This window comes from Solenopsis invicta, chromosome 13, assembly GCF_016802725.1.
Source record: "Solenopsis invicta isolate M01_SB chromosome 13, UNIL_Sinv_3.0, whole genome shotgun sequence".
NCBI classification, from domain to species: domain Eukaryota; kingdom Metazoa; phylum Arthropoda; class Insecta; order Hymenoptera; family Formicidae; genus Solenopsis; species Solenopsis invicta.
In genome coordinates, this window is record NC_052676.1 from 4191730 (window position 1) to 4209155 (window position 17426).

Sequence of the window (17426 nt, forward strand, 5' to 3'; positions counted from 1 at the left end):
AACTTTTATCATGATGGATCGAATCGCTAAAGTGAAAAACGAAAGACTTATATCAGTCAAAGTTCGAAATTTTTGAGTAAAACTTTTTTGCGAATTTCTCCAATATCTGTGTGTTCTGATAGCCCCCAGAAGAGTTCTAACTTTTATCATGATGGATCGAATCGCTAAAGTGAAAAACGAAAGACTTATATCAGTCAAAGTTCGAAATCTTTGAGTAAAACTTTTTTGCGAATTTCTCCAATATCTCTGTGTTCTGATAGCCCCCAGAAGAGTTCTAACTTTTATCATGATGGATCGAATCGCTAAAGTGAAAAACGAAAGACTTATATCAGACCAAAATTTTTGAGAAAAACGAAAGGCTTATATCAGACCAAAATTTTTGAGAAAAATTTTTTTCGCGAATTTCTGTAATATTTCTGTGTTCTGTTAGCCCCCAGAAGAGTTCTAACTTTTATCATGTTGGACCGAATCGCTAAAGTGAAAAACGAAAGACTTATATCAGACCAAAATTTTTGAGTAAAATTATTTTTGCAAATTTCTCCAATATTTCTGTGTTCTGATAACCACCAGAAGAGTTCTAACTTTTATCATGATGGATCGAATCGCTAAAGTGAAAAACGAAAGACTTATATCAGTCAAAGTTCGAAATTTTTGAGTAAAACTTTTTTGCGAATTTCTCCAATATCTCTGTGTTCTGATAGCCCCCAGAAGAGTTCTAACTTTTATCATGATGGATCGAATCGCTAAAGTGAAAAACGAAAGACTTATATCAGACCAAAATTTTTGAGAAAAATTTCTTTCGCGAATTTCTGTAATATTTCTGTGTTCTGTTAGCCCCCAGAAGAGTTCTAACTTTTATCATGATGGATCGAATCGCTAAAGTGAAAAACGAAAGACTTATATCAGTCCAAAGTTTTTGAGTAAAATTATTTTTGCAAATTTCTCCAATATTTCTGTGTTCTGATAACCACCAGAAGAGTTCTAACTTTTATCATGATGGATCGAATCGCTAAAGTGAAAAACGAAAGACTTATATTCATCAAAGTTCGAAATTTTTGAGTAAAACTTTTTTTGCGAATTTCTCCAATATCTCTGTGTTCTGACAGCCCCCAGAAGAGTTCTAACTTTTATCATGATGGATCGAATCGTTAAAGTGAAAAACGAAAGACTTATATCAGTCAAAGTTCGAAATTTTTGAGTAAAACTTTTTTGCGAATTTCTCCAATATCTTTGTGTTCTGATAGACCCCAGAAGAGTTCTAACTTTTACAATGATGGATCGAATCGCTAAAGTGAAAAACGAAAGACTTATATCAGACCAAAATTTTTGAGAAAAACGAAAGGCTTATATCAGACCAAAATTTTTGAGAAAAATTTTTTTCGCGAATTTCTGTAATATTTCTGTGTTCTGTTAGCCCCCAGAAGAGTTCTAACTTTTATCATGATGGATCGAATCGCTAAAGTGAAAAACGAAAGACTTATATCAGTCAAAGTTCGAAATTTTTGAGTAAAACTTTTTTGCGAATTTCTCCAATATCTTTGTGTTCTGATAGACCCCAGAAGAGTTCTAACTTTTACAATGATGGATCGAATCGCTAAAGTGAAAAACGAAAGACTTATATCAGACCAAAATTTTTGAGAAAAACGAAAGGCTTATATCAGACCAAAATTTTTGAGAAAAATTTTTTTCGCGAATTTCTGTAATATTTCTGTGTTCTGTTAGCCCCCAGAAGAGTTCTAACTTTTATCATGATGGATCGAATCGCTAAAGTGAAAAACGAAAGACTTATATCAGACCAAAATTTTTGAGTAAAATTATTTTTGCGAATTTCTCCAATATTTCTGTGTTCTGATGACCACCAGAAGAGTTCTAACTTTTATCATGATGGATCGAATCGCTAAAGTGAAAAACGAAAGACTTATATCAGTCAAAGTTCGAAATCTTTGAGTAAAACTTTTTTGCGAATTTCTCCAATATCTCTGTGTTCTGATAGCCCCCAGAAGAGTTCTAACTTTTATCATGATGGATCGAATCGCTAAAGTGAAAAACGAAAGACTTATATCAGACCAAAATTTTTGAGAAAAACGAAAGGCTTATATCAGACCAAAATTTTTGAGAAAAATTTTTTTCGCGAATTTCTGTAATATTTCTGTGTTCTGTTAGCCCCCAGAAGAGTTCTAACTTTTATCATGATGGATCGAATCGCTAAAGTGAAAAACGAAAGACTTATATCAGACCAAAGTTTTTGAGTAAAATTATTTTTGCAAATTTCTCCAATATTTCTGTGTTCTGATAACCACCAGAAGAGTTCTAACTTTTATCATGATGGATCGAATCGCTAAAGTGAAAAACGAAAGACTTATATTCATCAAAGTTCGAAATTTTTGAGTAAAACTTTTTTGCGAATTTCTCCAATATCTCTGTGTTCTGACAGCCCCCAGAAGAGTTCTAACTTTTATCATGATGGATCGAATCGTTAAAGTGAAAAACGAAAGACTTATATCAGTCAAAGTTCGAAATTTTTGAGTAAAACTTTTTTGCGAATTTCTCCAATATCTTTGTGTTCTGATAGACCCCAGAAGAGTTCTAACTTTTACAATGATAGATCGAATCGCTAAAGTGAAAAACGAAAGACTTATATCAGACCAAAATTTTTGAGAAAAACGAAAGGCTTATATCAGACCAAAATTTTTGAGAAAAATTTTTTTCGCGAATTTCTGTAATATTTCTGTGTTCTGTTAGCCCCCAGAAGAGTTCTAACTTTTATCATGATGGATCGAATCGCTAAAGTGAAAAACGAAAGACTTATATCAGTCAAAGTTCGAAATTTTTGAGTAAAACTTTTTTGCGAATTTCTCCAATATCTTTGTGTTCTGATAGACCCCAGAAGAGTTCTAACTTTTACAATGATGGATCGAATCGCTAAAGTGAAAAACGAAAGACTTATATCAGACCAAAATTTTTGAGAAAAACGAAAGGTTTATATCAGACCAAAATTTTTGAGAAAAATTTTTTTCGCGAATTTCTGTAATATTTCTGTGTTCTGTTAGCCCCCAGAAGAGTTCTAACTTTTATCATGATGGATCGAATCGCTAAAGTGAAAAACGAAAGACTTATATCAGACCAAAATTTTTGAGAAAAACGAAAGGCTTATATCAGACCAAAATTTTTGAGAAAAATTTTTTTCGCGAATTTCTGTAATATTTCTGTGTTCTGTTAGCCCCCAGAAGAGTTCTAACTTTTATCATGATGGATCGAATCGCTAAAGTGAAAAACGAAAGACTTATATCAGACCAAAATTTTTGAGTAAAATTATTTTTGCGAATTTCTCCAATATTTCTGTGTTCTGATGACCACCAGAAGAGTTCTAACTTTTATCATGATGGATCGAATCGCTAAAGTGAAAAACGAAAGACTTATATCAGACCAAAATTTTTGAGTAAAATTATTTTTGCGAATTTCTCCAATATTTCTGTGTTCTGATAACCACCAGAAGCGTTCTAACTTTTATCATGATGGATCGAATCGCTAAAGTGAAAAACGAAAGACTTATATTCATCAAAGTTCGTAATTTTTTAGTAAAATTATTTTTGCGAATTTCTCCAATATCTCTGTGTTCTGATAGCCCCCAGAAGAGTTCTAACTTTTATCATGATGGATCGAATCGCTAAAGTGAAAAACGAAAGACTTATATCAGACCAAAATTTTTGAGAAAAACGAAAGGCTTATATCAGACCAAAATTTTTGAGAAAAATTTTTTTCGCGAATTTCTGTAATATTTCTGTGTTCTGTTAGCCCCCAGAAGAGTTCTAACTTTTATCATGATGGATCGAATCGCTAAAGTGAAAAACGAAAGACTTATATCAGACTAAAATTTTTGCGAAAAACGAAAGGCTTATATCAGACCAAAATTTTTGAGAAAAATTTTTTTCGCGAATTTCTGTAATATTTCTGTGTTCTGTTAGCCCCCAGAAGAGTTCTAACTTTTATCATGATGGATCGAATCGCTAAAGTGAAAAACGAAAGACTTATATCAGACCAAAATTTTTGAGTAAAATTATTTTTGCGAATTTCTCCAATATTTCTGTGTTCTGATGACCACCAGAAGAGTTCTAACTTTTATCATGATGGATCGAATCGCTAAAGTGAAAAACGAAAGACTTATATCAGTCAAAGTTCGAAATTTTTGAGTAAAACTTTTTTGCGAATTTCTCCAATATCTTTGTGTTCTGATAGACCCCAGAAGAGTTCTAACTTTTACAATGATGGATCGAATCGCTAAAGTGAAAAACGAAAGACTTATATCAGACCAAAATTTTTGAGAAAAACGAAAGGCTTATATCAGACCAAAATTTTTGAGAAAAATTTTTTTCGCGAATTTCTGTAATATTTCTGTGTTCTGTTAGCCCCCAGAAGAGTTCTAACTTTTATCATGATGGATCGAATCGCTAAAGTGAAAAACGAAAGACTTATATCAGTCAAAGTTCGAAATTTTTGAGTAAAACTTTTTTGCGAATTTCTCCAATATCTGTGTGTTCTGATAGCCCCCAGAAGAGTTCTAACTTTTATCATGATGGATCGAATCGCTAAAGTGAAAAACGAAAGACTTATATCAGACCAAAATTTTTGAGAAAAATTTTTTTTGCGAATTTCTGTAATATTTCTGTGTTCTCTTAGCCCCCAGAAGAGTTCTAACTTTTATCATGATGGATCGAATCGCTAAAGTGAAAAACGAAAGACTTATATCAGACCAAAATTTTTGAGAAAAATTTTTTTTGCGAATTTCTCCAATATTTCTGTGTTCTGATAAACACCAGAAGAGTTCTAACTTTTATCATGATGAATCGAATCGCTAAAGTGAAAAACGATAGACTTATATCCATCAAAGTTCGAAATTTTTGAGTAAAACTTTTTTTGCGAATTTCTCCAATATCTCTGTGTTCTGATAGCCCCCAGAAGAGTTCTAACTTTTATCATGATGGATCGAATCCCTAAAGTGAAAAACGAAAGACTTATATCAGTCAAAGTTCGAAATTTTGAGTAAAACTTTTTTGCGAATTTCTCCAATATCTCTGTGTTCTGATAGCCACCAGAAGAGTTCTAACTTTTATCATGATGGATCGAATCGCTAAAGTGAAAAACGATAGACTTATATCCATCAAAGTTCGAAATTTTTGAGTAAAACTTTTTTGCGAATTTCTCCAATATCTCTGTGTTCTGATAGCCCCCAGAAGAGTTCTAACTTTTATCATGATGGATCGAATCGCTAAAGTGAAAAACGAAAGACTTATATCAGTCAAAGTTCGAAATTTTTGAGTAAAATTATTTTTGCGAATTTCTCCAATATATCTGTGTTCTGATAGCCCCAAGAAGAGTTCTAACTTTTATCATGATGGATCGAATCGCTAAAGTGAAAAACGAAAGACTTATATCAGTCAAAGTTCGAAATTTTGAGTAAAACTTTTTTGCGAATTTCTCCAATATCTCTGTGTTCTGATAGCCACCAGAAGAGTTCTAACTTTTATCATGATGGATCGAATCGCTAAAGTGAAAAACGAAAGACTTATATTCATCAAAGTTCGAAATTTTTGAGTAAAATTATTTTTGCGAATTTCTCCAATATTTCTGTGTTCTGATAACCACCAGAAGAGTTCTAACTTTTATCATGATGGATCGAATCGCTAAAGTGAAAAACGAAAGACTTATATCAGACCAAAATTTTTGAGAAAAACGAAAGGCTTATATCAGACCAAAATTTTTGAGAAAAATATTTTTCGCGAATTTCTGTAATATTTCTGTGTTCTGTTAGCCCCCAGAAGAGTTCTAACTTTTATCATGATGGATCGAATCGCTAAAGTGAAAAACGAAAGACTTATATCAGACCAAAATTTTTGAGAAAAATTTTTTTCGCGAATTTCTGTAATATTTCTGTGTTCTGTTAGCCCCCAGAAGAGTTCTAACTTTTATCATGATGGATCGAATCGCTAAAGTGAAAAACGAAAGACTTATATCAGTCAAAGTTCGAAATTTTTGAGTAAAACTTTTTTGCGAATTTCTCCACTATCTCTGTGTTCTGATAGCCCCCAGAAGAGTTCTATCTTTTATCATGATGGATCGAATCGCTAAAGTGAAAAACGAAAGACTTATATCCATCAAAGTTCGAAATTTTTGAGTAAAATTATTTTTGCGAATTTCTCCAATATCTCTGTGTTCTGATAGCCCCCAGAAGAGTTCTATCTTTTATCATGATGGATCGAATCGCTAAAGTGAAAAACGAAAGACTTATATCAGACCAAAATTTTTGAGAAAAACGAAAGGCTTATATCAGACCAAAATTTTTGAGAAAAATTTTTTTCGCGAATTTCTGTAATATTTCTGTGTTCTGTTAGCCCCCAGAAGAGTTCTAACTTTTATCATGAAGGATCGAATCGCTAAAGTGAAAAACGAAAGACTTATATCATTCAAAGTTCGAAATTTTTGAGTAAAATTATTTTTGCGAATTTCTCCAATATCTCTGTGTTCTGATAGCCCCCAGAAGAGTTCTATCTTTTATCATGATGGATCGAATCGCTAAAGTGAAAAACGAAAGACTTATATCAGTCAAAGTTCGAAATATTTGAGTAAAACTTTTTTGCGAATTTCTCCAATATCTCTGTGTTCTGATAGCCCCCAGAAGAGTTCTAACTTTTATCATGATGGATCGAATCGCTAAAGTGAAAAACGAAAAACTTATATTCATCAAAGTTCGAAATTTTTGAGTAAAATTATTTTTGCGAATTTCTCCAATATTTCTGTGTTCTGATAACCACCAGAAGAGTTCTAACTTTTATCATGATGGATCGAATCGCTAAAGTGAAAAACGAAAGACTTATATCCATCAAAGTTCGAAATTTTCTGTAAAATTATTTTTGCGAATTTCTCCAATATCTCTGTGTTCTGATAGCCCCCAGAAGAGTTCTGTTTTTTATCATGATGGATCGAATCGCTAAAGTGAAAAACGAAAGACTTATATCAGACCAAAATTTTTGAGAAAAACGAAAGACTTATATCTGTCCAAAATTTTTGAGAAAAATTTTTTTTGCGAATTTCTCCAATATTTCTGTGTTCTGATAAACACCAGAAGAGTTCTAACTTTTATCATGATGAATCGAATCGCTAAAGTGAAAAACGAAAGACTTATATTCATCAAAGTTCGAAATTTTTGAGTAAAATTATTTTTGCGAATTTCTCCAATATCTCTGTGTTCTGATAGCCCCAAGAAGAGTTCTAACTTTTATCATGAAGGATCGAATCGCTAAAGTGAAAAACGAAAGACTTATATCAGTCAAAGTTCGAAATTTTTGAGTAAAATTGTTTTTGCGAATTTCTCCAATATCTCTGTGTTCTGATAGCCCCCAGAAGAGTTCTGTTTTTTATCATGATGGATCGAATCGCTAAAGTGAAAAACGAAAGACTTATATCAGACCAAAATTTTTGAGAAAAACGAAAGACTTATATCAGACCAAAATTTTTGAGAAAAATTTTTTTTGCGAATTTCTCCAATATTTCTGTGTTCTGATAAACACCAGAAGAGTTCTAACTTTTATCATGATGAACGAATCGCTAAAGTGAAAAACGATAGACTTATATCCATCAAAGTTCGAAATTTTTGAGTAAAACTTTTTTTGCGAATTTCTCCAATATCTCTGTGTTCTGATAGCCCCCAGAAGAGTTCTAACTTTTATCATGATGGATCGAATCCCTAAAGTGAAAAACGAAAGACTTATATCAGTCAAAGTTCGAAATTTTTGAGTAAAATTATTTTTGCGAATTTCTCCAATATATCTTTGTTCTGATAGCCCCAAGAAGAGTTCTAACTTTTATCATGATGGATCGAATCGCTAAAGTGAAAAACGAAAGACTTATATCAGACCAAAATTTTTGAGAAAAACGAAAGACTTATATCAGACCAAAATTTTTGAGAAAAATTTTTTTTGTGAATTTCTCCAATATTTCTGTGTTCTGATAAACACCAGAGAAGTTCTAACTTTTATCATGATGGATCGAATCGCTAAAGTGAAAAACGAAAGACTTATATCAGACCAAAATTTTTGAGAAAAACGAAAGGCTTATATCAGACCAAAATTTTTGAGAAAAATTTTTTTCGCGAATTTCTGTAATATTTCTGTGTTCTGTTAGCCCCCAGAAGAGTTCTAACTTTTATCATGATGGATCGAATCGCTAAAGTGAAAAACGAAAGGCTTATATCAGACCAAAATTTTTGAGAAAAATTTTTTTCGCGAATTTCTGTAATATTTCTGTGTTCTGTTAGCCCCCAGAAGAGTTCTAACTTTTATCATGATGGATCGAATCGCTAAAGTGAAAAACGAAAGACTTATATCAGTCAAAGTTCGAAATTTTTGAGTAAAACTTTTTTGCGAATTTCTCCAATATCTCTGTGTTCTGATAGCCCCCAGAAGAGTTCTAACTTTTACAATGATGGATCGAATCGCTAAAGTGAAAAACGATAGACTTATATCCATCAAAGTTCGAAATTTTTGAGTAAAATTATCTTTGCGAATTTCTCCAATATATCTGTGTTCTGATAGCCCCAAGAAGAGTTCTAACTTTTATCATGATGGATCGAATCGCTAAAGTGAAAAACGAAAGTGTTATATCAAAGTTCGAAATTTTTGAGTAAAATTATTTTTGCGAATTTCTCCAATATCTCTGTGTTCTGATAGCCCCCAGAAGAGTTCTGTCTTTTATCATGATGGATCGAATCGCTAAAGTGAAAAACGAAAGTGTTATATCAAAGTTCGAAATTTTTGAGTAAAATTATTTTTGCGAATTTCTCCAATATTTCTGTGTTCTGATAACCACCAGAAGAGTTCTAACTTTTATCATGATGGATCGAATCGCTAAAGTGAAAAACGAAAGACTTATATCCATCAAAGTTCGAAATTTTTGAGTAAAATTATTTTTGCGAATTTCTCCAATATCTCTGTGTTCTGATAGCCCCCAGAAGATTTCTAACTTTTATCATGATGGATCGAATCGCTAAAGTGAAAAACGAAAGACTTATATCAGTCAAAGTTCGAAATTTTTGAGTAAAATTATTTTTGCGAATTTCTCCAATATCTCTGTGTTCTGATAGCCCCCAGAAGAGTTCTGTTTTTTATCATGATGGATCGAATCGCTAAAGTGAAAAACGAAAGACTTATATCAGACCAAAATTTTTGAGAAAAACGAAAGACTTATATCAGACCAAAATTTTTGAGAAAAATTTTTTTTGCGAATTTCTCCAATATTTCTGTGTTCTGATAAACACCAGAAGAGTTCTAACTTTTATCATGATGAATCGAATCGCTAAAGTGAAAAACGAAAAACTTATATTCATCAAAGTTCGAAATTTTTGAGTAAAATTATATTTTCGAATTTCTCCAATATTTCTGTGTTCTGATAACCACCAGAAGAGTTCTAACTTTTATCATGATGGATCGAATCGCTAAAGTGAAAAACGAAAGACTTATATCCATCAAAGTTCGAAATTTTTAAGTAAAATTATTTTTGCGAATTTCTCCAATATCTCTGTGTTCTGATAGCCCCCAGAAGAGTTCTAACTTTTATCATGATGGATCGAATCGCTAAAGTGAAAAACGAAAGACTTATATCAGACCAAAATTTTTGAGAAAAACGAAAGGCTTATATCAGACCAAAATTTTTGAGAAAAATTTTTTTCGCGAATTTCTGTAATATTTCTGTTTTCTGTGGCACGCCGAGACGAATATCCCGCCATTAGCGATTAGTCGAGTTTCGATCTTGTAAAACGTCACGCATGGAGACGTGTCACGTGATAACATAGGGAACAGGCAGACAAGACGGTAACACGAACAGAACAACACGTGCTACAATTATCAGAAGTGGGATATTCTTCTGTACAGCTAAGTGCGTTTAGAAGAAAGGGCCCGTTGGTTCGGACGGGAAAGGAAATCCCAAGGTTCGCTCTGGTAAGTGCGGGCGACGGCGCAGTGCTGCTGTGTGCGCACAACAAAGAAAGTCTCGTTCGGCTCAGTGCGGCGAGCAATGGTACCGTGCCGATAGACTAAAGCAGCTGAGTGCAAGCGAATAGTCAAGGAGTCCTGGTTATCGTAACGGTTGACAGAGACGGGAATCAAGGTAATCAAGGTTAACCTCGCGAGTCAGGCGCGCGATCGTCGACATCGAGCCATTTTGAGGTTAGCGTACGAGAAAGGTAGACAATGGATCCGCATACACTGAAGATGGCCCAGTTGAAGGGCATATTGGCCCAGTATCAGCTGTCCACCAGCGGAAGAAAGACCGAGTTGATAGCTCGTATGCAGGAGGCCGATCCTACAGGAGGATGGATACTAGAAGCTTCGCAACAGACGGAAGCTAACAATGATAACGCCGGCAATTACGTAGATCCAGAGATCGGCGCGTCATCACAAAGAGACGAGGCGGATCAACGAGACTCAGACAACGCCCATAGTCGCCGGGAAATCGATCTGCTAATGCGGGAACGAGAGCTAATGCAGCGGGAAATTAACCTGCTAAATAGAGAAAACGAATTGTTGCGAGCATCCCCAGGAACAACAACGTCATCAACAATATCAAAAGCCACGATGAGTATCAAAAGCATCGGTGAGCTGCTTAATGAGTATGTCGGATCCAACGAAAATTTTATACAATGGAAGGCTCAGGTAAACTTAATACGAAATACATATGAGCTCGACGAAAATGCAACTAAAATTCTAATCAGTTCAAAATTGCGGGGAAAGGCTCAAGAATGGTATCACTCGTTGGCAGACCATTTAACATTATCGGTGGATATGCTGCTAGACAAAATGGACGCCATGTTCAACCAGCCCATTGGACGATTAGAAAGGAGACGACAGTTTGAAGATAGACAGTGGAAAAGAGACGAAACGTTCAGCGACTATTGCCATAGCAAACTCATTTTGGGAAATCGAGTCCCAATTGCTGATGATGAGATGATAGACTACCTGGTAGAGGGAATACCGTCGGAGAGCTTACGGAACCAAGCCAAAATACAGTCTTTCCCGTCCGTGCAGGCATTGCTGACAGCATTCCGTAAAATTAAATTGAGCACGACGGACGTAACTGCACGCCGTGAGTACGGTGGTACCAAACCAAACAGATTCAAAAACCAAGAATCAAAAACAATTCAAAAAGGATCCGACGATTCCAAATCCAGACCCATCAATAGAGGTGTTGTAAGATGTTACAACTGCGACGTGACGGGCCATTACGCCAAAGACTGTCCGGATAAGAAGAAGAAAGAAGGAGAGAAATCGAGCGGCAAGGGGGCCTCCGCACCAAAGGAACGTAGAGCTGATCGTCAAGTGGGATTGATTCATAACGACAAGAAGCACACATTAGAGAAAACTTCTGAGGATGATGAACAGCATGATGAAGACGACGAAATTCAATTTATCGACATGCGTTCTGATCCTAGCGATGAGTTCCAGCAAACCGTAAATATTAAGATAGAAAATAACGTTAATAACTCTTGTCTGGCTCGAATAGATACCGGGTGTCCAATCACTCTCATTAAAGAGCAATTAGTAAAAAATAGAAATTTGCGCGTTCCGGGCAAAGAGTGGAGCAGATTTCGAGGAATCAATAATTCTAAGCTTATTATTAAGGGGTTAATAGATGTACAAGTTACCTTAGATGGGGTCACTGCAACAGTTACTATGGGTACTGTTCCGGATTCCACGATGTCTGTTCCGTTGTTGTTAGGCCGAGATATACTCAAGTTATTAGGATATAAGTTGACTCGCAATCCTAGTTACGATCGGGTAGTTAGCGAAATTCTAAATATAGACAACGAGTACAATACTTCTGATTATATTAATACTAATCTCAATGTCCCTATCGAATATAGGCAGACGATGGAGCACATTTTCAGTAAACATTATTTGGAACCCAGCAGGCCGGAGTCACCGAAAGTTAAAATGGAAGCTACTTTGTCACTAAAGGAAAATAAGATTGTTCAGTTCGGACCAAGGAGGTTGGGATTCGCTGAAAGGGATAAGGTTATAGTGATACTGGATGATCTAATAAAAAAAGGAATAATCCGAGAAAGTACCTCTGAATATGCATCACCGGTCGTCTTAACGAAGAAAAAAAACGGCGAGATCAGAATGTGTATCGACTACCGTGCCCTTAACAAAATACTGGCCCGAGATAACTATCCGCTCCCACTGATTGAGGACCAAATAAGCAACTTGAGAGGTAAGCGATTCTTTAGCAAATGTGACCTAAAAAATGGATTCTACCACATAGCGATGTCCTCTGAATCAATTAAATATACGTCTTTTGTGACCCCAATGGGGCAATTTGAATTCCTGCGGCTACCATTTGGTCTCAAGATCGGGCCTCAATTATTTCAACGATTTATTAACGAAGTTCTGAAGGACTTAATCAGGGCCGGTACGGTCATTGTTTATATGGACGACATATTAATAGCCACCGAGACAGACGACGAGCACTTACAAATTCTAAAACAGGTTTTCACAGCACTGGTACAAAACAAATTGGAGCTCCGTCTTGAAAAATGCTCATTTTTAGATACCGAGGTAGAATACTTAGGATATCGGATTACAAAGGATGGAATCAGACCGAATGACAGAGGCATTGAAGCAGTACTGAATTTTCCGGAGCCTAAGACAACTAAAGAGGTTCATTCATTTGTAGGATTAACTTCTTACTTTCGAAAATTCATAAAGGGATTTTCCGTAATTGCTCAACCACTAAATAATTTGCTAAAAAAGGATGCCCACTTTAACTTTGGAAATGCCGAACGAAACGCGTTTACGACTCTTAAAACCAAATTAACAAAGGCTCCAATTCTCGCAATATATGATCCCAAAGCCTACACTGAACTGCACTGTGACGCGAGTGCACAAGGATTTGGAGCAGTTTTGTTGCAGCGCCAATCGAACAAAGAAATGCATCCAGTCTTTTATTTTAGCCGACGCACTACGGCGACCGAATCTAAATATCACAGCTTTGAACTCGAGACTCTGGCTATAGTATACGCATTACGTAGATTTCGCATCTATCTACAAGGAATCCACTTTACAATAGTCTCTGACTGCAGTGCAGTCACCCAAACATTGGAAAAACGCGATATAAATGCTCGAATTGCCAGATGGAGTCTCGAGCTCCAAGGCTATGACTTCAAGGTGGTGCATCGACCCGGCCGCCGAATGACTCACGTGGATGCTCTAAGCAGATCCTTTGGTGTACTCGTTATAGAGGATAACCCGTTTGAATGGAATCTGTCAATACTGCAATCACGGGACCCTAGGCTTAAAGATCTGATTTCGAAACTTGAGTTAGCAGAAGATCCGCATTACGAATTAAGAAACGGACTAATCTATAAGAAGCACGGCGGAAAAGCTTTATTTGTAGTACCAGATTCAATGGAGAAACATGTATTGTTCCGATATCATAATGAGATGGGTCACATAGGGAGTGGAAAGATGATTGAGTGTATTCGACGCTCGTATTGGTTCCCTAAGATCCGGGAGAAGTGTGAAGAGCACGTGCAAAATTGCCTAAAATGCATTTCTTTTTCACCAACGTCGGGCAAGAAAGAAGGATATTTACACCCAATCCCTAAAGGAAACCGCCCTTTTGATACCTTACACATTGACCATTTCGGGCCGGTTGATAAGCATACCTCCTTAAAGAAATACATTTTCCTCGTGGTCGACGCGTTCTCTAAGTTTGTCCGATTATTTGCTACAAAAACCACTAATTCAAAAGAGGCTATAGTTTATTTAATGCAATATTTTCAGAATTATGACAAACCGGCAACCATCATCTCCGACAGAGGCACAGCGTTCACGTCACAGGACTTTGAGACATTCTTGAAGAAGTACAACGTTTGTCATATCAAAATCGCTGTCGGATCACCACAGGCAAACGGCCAGGCCGAACGGATAAATAGAGTTCTCGCCCCCTGCCTAGCAAAACTAACGGATAAAGAGTCCGGCCAACATTGGTACAAAGTTCTTCCCGAAGTCGAGCATGCCATTAACAACACCGTAAACCGATCGACCGGGAAAAGTCCCAGCCAGGTGGTTTTCGGAATTGATCAACGTGGTCGCCATAACGATCAAATTCGAGATTTCCTCAGCGACGCCCTCGATAGTTCTCGAGACTTAGAAACTATCCGGGAAAAGGTCAAACAACGAATCCAGAAATCTCAACAACAGCAGAAATCAATATACGATGCCAAACGTAAAATGCCTAGACGATATAAATGCGGTGATCTAGTAATGATCAGAAATTTTGAAAGCACGCCAGGTATCAGCAAAAAGCTAATCCCACAATTCCGCGGTCCGTACGAGATATCTAAGGTACTTCGTAATGATCGGTACATAGTATCAGACCCTGCTGGATTTCAAAACTCCCAAAAGCTCTATGTTGGAACTTGGGACACAAATAATTTGCGACCATGGATAACTCCAGCGAATGCTGCCCCTGATTAAATTACAAATTCATACGCAGTCCTATCACTGCTCATACAATTATTACTATATTATATTTCATTTATCAATTATTACATTGTTCGGCAATTGTTCCATTATATTGCGGGAATCTCCATGCGAAAAAAAATATTGCTTTTACTTAGTCACTTTACATAAGATTAAAACTATTTTATAATTAACCGTAACCTTATACAACTTTGTCTTTGTTTTTATATATATATATATATACTAAGGAAAATATGCAATACTATAACACGTACTTCTGTAATTTCAAGTTTTTCTAATTTGATGTGCGCCTTAAATATTATTTTTAAGTATTACTTTATACCGGAACCGCTAATGTATACCGATTTGGTTTGGAGGACCAAACCTTTTGTTAGAATGTGGCACGCCGAGACGAATATCCCGCCATTAGCGATTAGTCGAGTTTCGATCTTGTAAAACGTCACGCATGGAGACGTGTCACGTGATAACATAGGGAACAGGCAGACAAGACGGTAACACGAACAGAACAACACGTGCTACAGTTCTGTTAGCCCCCAGAAGAGTTCTAACTTTTATCATGATGGATCGAATCGCTAAAGTGAAAAACGAAAGGCTTATATCAGACCAAAATTTTTGAGAAAAATTTTTTTCGCGAATTTCTGTAATATTTCTGTGTTCTGTTAGCCCCCAGAAGAGTTCTAACTTTTATCATGATGGATCGAATCGCTAAAGTGAAAAACGAAAGACTTATATCAGTCAAAGTTCGAAATTTTTGAGTAAAACTTTTTTGCGAATTTCTCCAATATCTCTGTGTTCTGATAGCCCCCAGAAGAGTTCTAACTTTTACAATGATGGATCGAATCGCTAAAGTGAAAAACGATAGACTTATATCCATCAAAGTTCGAAATTTTTGAGTAAAATTATCTTTGCGAATTTCTCCAATATATCTGTGTTCTGATAGCCCCAAGAAGAGTTCTAACTTTTATCATGATGGATCGAATCGCTAAAGTGAAAAACGAAAGTGTTATATCAAAGTTCGAAATTTTTGAGTAAAATTATTTTTGCGAATTTCTCCAATATCTCTGTGTTCTGATAGCCCCCAGAAGAGTTCTATCTTTTATCATGATGGATCGAATCGCTAAAGTGAAAAACGAAAGACTTATATCCATCAAAGTTCGAAATTTTTGAGTAAAATTATTTTTGCGAATTTCTCCAATATCTCTGTGTTCTGATAGCCCCCAGAAGAGTTCTATCTTTTATCATGATGGATCGAATCGCTAAAGTGAAAAACGAAAGACTTATATCAGACAAAAATTTTTGAGAAAAATTTTTTTCGCGAATTTCTCCAATATCTCTGTGTTCTGATAGCCCCAAGAAGAGTTCTAACTTTTATCATGATGGATCGAATCGCTAAAGTGAAAAACGAAAGACTTATATCAGACCAAAATTTTTGAGAAAAATTTTTTTTGCGAATTTCTGTAATATTTCTGTGTTCTCTTAGCCCCCAGAAGAGTTCTAACTTTTATCATGATGGATCGAATCGCTAAAGTGAAAAACGAAAGACTTATATCAGTCAAAGTTCGAAATATTTGAGTAAAACTTTTTTGCGAATTTCTCCAATATCTCTGTGTTCTGATAGCCCCCAGAAGAGTTCTAACTTTTATCATGATGGATCGAATCGCTAAAGTGAAAAACGAAAAACTTATATTCATCAAAGTTCGAAATTTTTGAGTAAAATTATTTTTGCGAATTTCTCCAATATTTCTGTGTTCTGATAACCACCAGAAGAGTTCTAACTTTTATCATGATGGATCGAATCGCTAAAGTGAAAAACGAAAGACTTATATCCATCAAAGTTCGAAATTTTCTGTAAAATTATTTTTGCGAATTTCTCCAATATCTCTGTGTTCTGATAGCCCCCAGAAGAGTTCTAACTTTTATCATGATGGATCGAATCGCTAAAGTGAAAAACGAAAGGCTTATATCAGACCAAAATTTTTGAGAAGAATTTTTTTCGCGAATTTCTGTAATATTTCTGTGTTCTGTTAGCCCCCAGAAGAGTTCTAACTTTTATCATGATGGATCGAATCGCTAAAGTGAAAAACGAAAGACTTATATCAGTCAAAGTTCGAAATTTTTGAGTAAAACTTTTTTGCGAATTTCTCCAATATCTCTGTGTTCTGATAGCCCCCAGAAGAGTTCTATCTTTTATCATGATGAATCGAATCGCTAAAGTGAAAAACGATAGACTTATATCCATCAAAGTTCGAAATTTTTGAGTAAAACTTTTTTTGCGAATTTCTCCAATATCTCTGTGTTCTGATAGCCCCCAGAAGAGTTCTAACTTTTATCATGATGGATCGAATCGCTAAAGTGAAAAACGAAAAACTTATATTCATCAAAGTTCGAAATTTTTGAGTAAAATTATTTTTGCGAATTTCTCCAATATTTCTGTGTTCTGATAACCACCAGAAGAGTTCTAACTTTTATTATGATGGATCGAATCGCTAAAGTGAAAAACGAAAGACTTATATCCATCAAAGTTCGAAATTTTCTGTAAAATTATTTTTGCGAATTTCTCCAATATCTCTGTGTTCTGATAGCCCCCAGAAGAGTTCTAACTTTTATCATGATGGATCAAATCGCTAAAGTGAAAAACGAAAGGCTTATATCAGACCAAAATTTTTGAGAAGAATTTTTTTCGCGAATTTCTGTAATATTTCTGTGTTCTGTTAGCCCCCAGAAGAGTTCTAACTTTTATCATGATGGATCGAATCGCTAAAGTGAAAAACGAAAGACTTATATCAGTCAAAGTTCGAAATTTTTGAGTAAAACTTTTTTGCGAATTTCTCCAATATCTCTGTGTTCTGATAGCCCCCAGAAGAGTTCTATCTTTTATCATGATGAATCGAA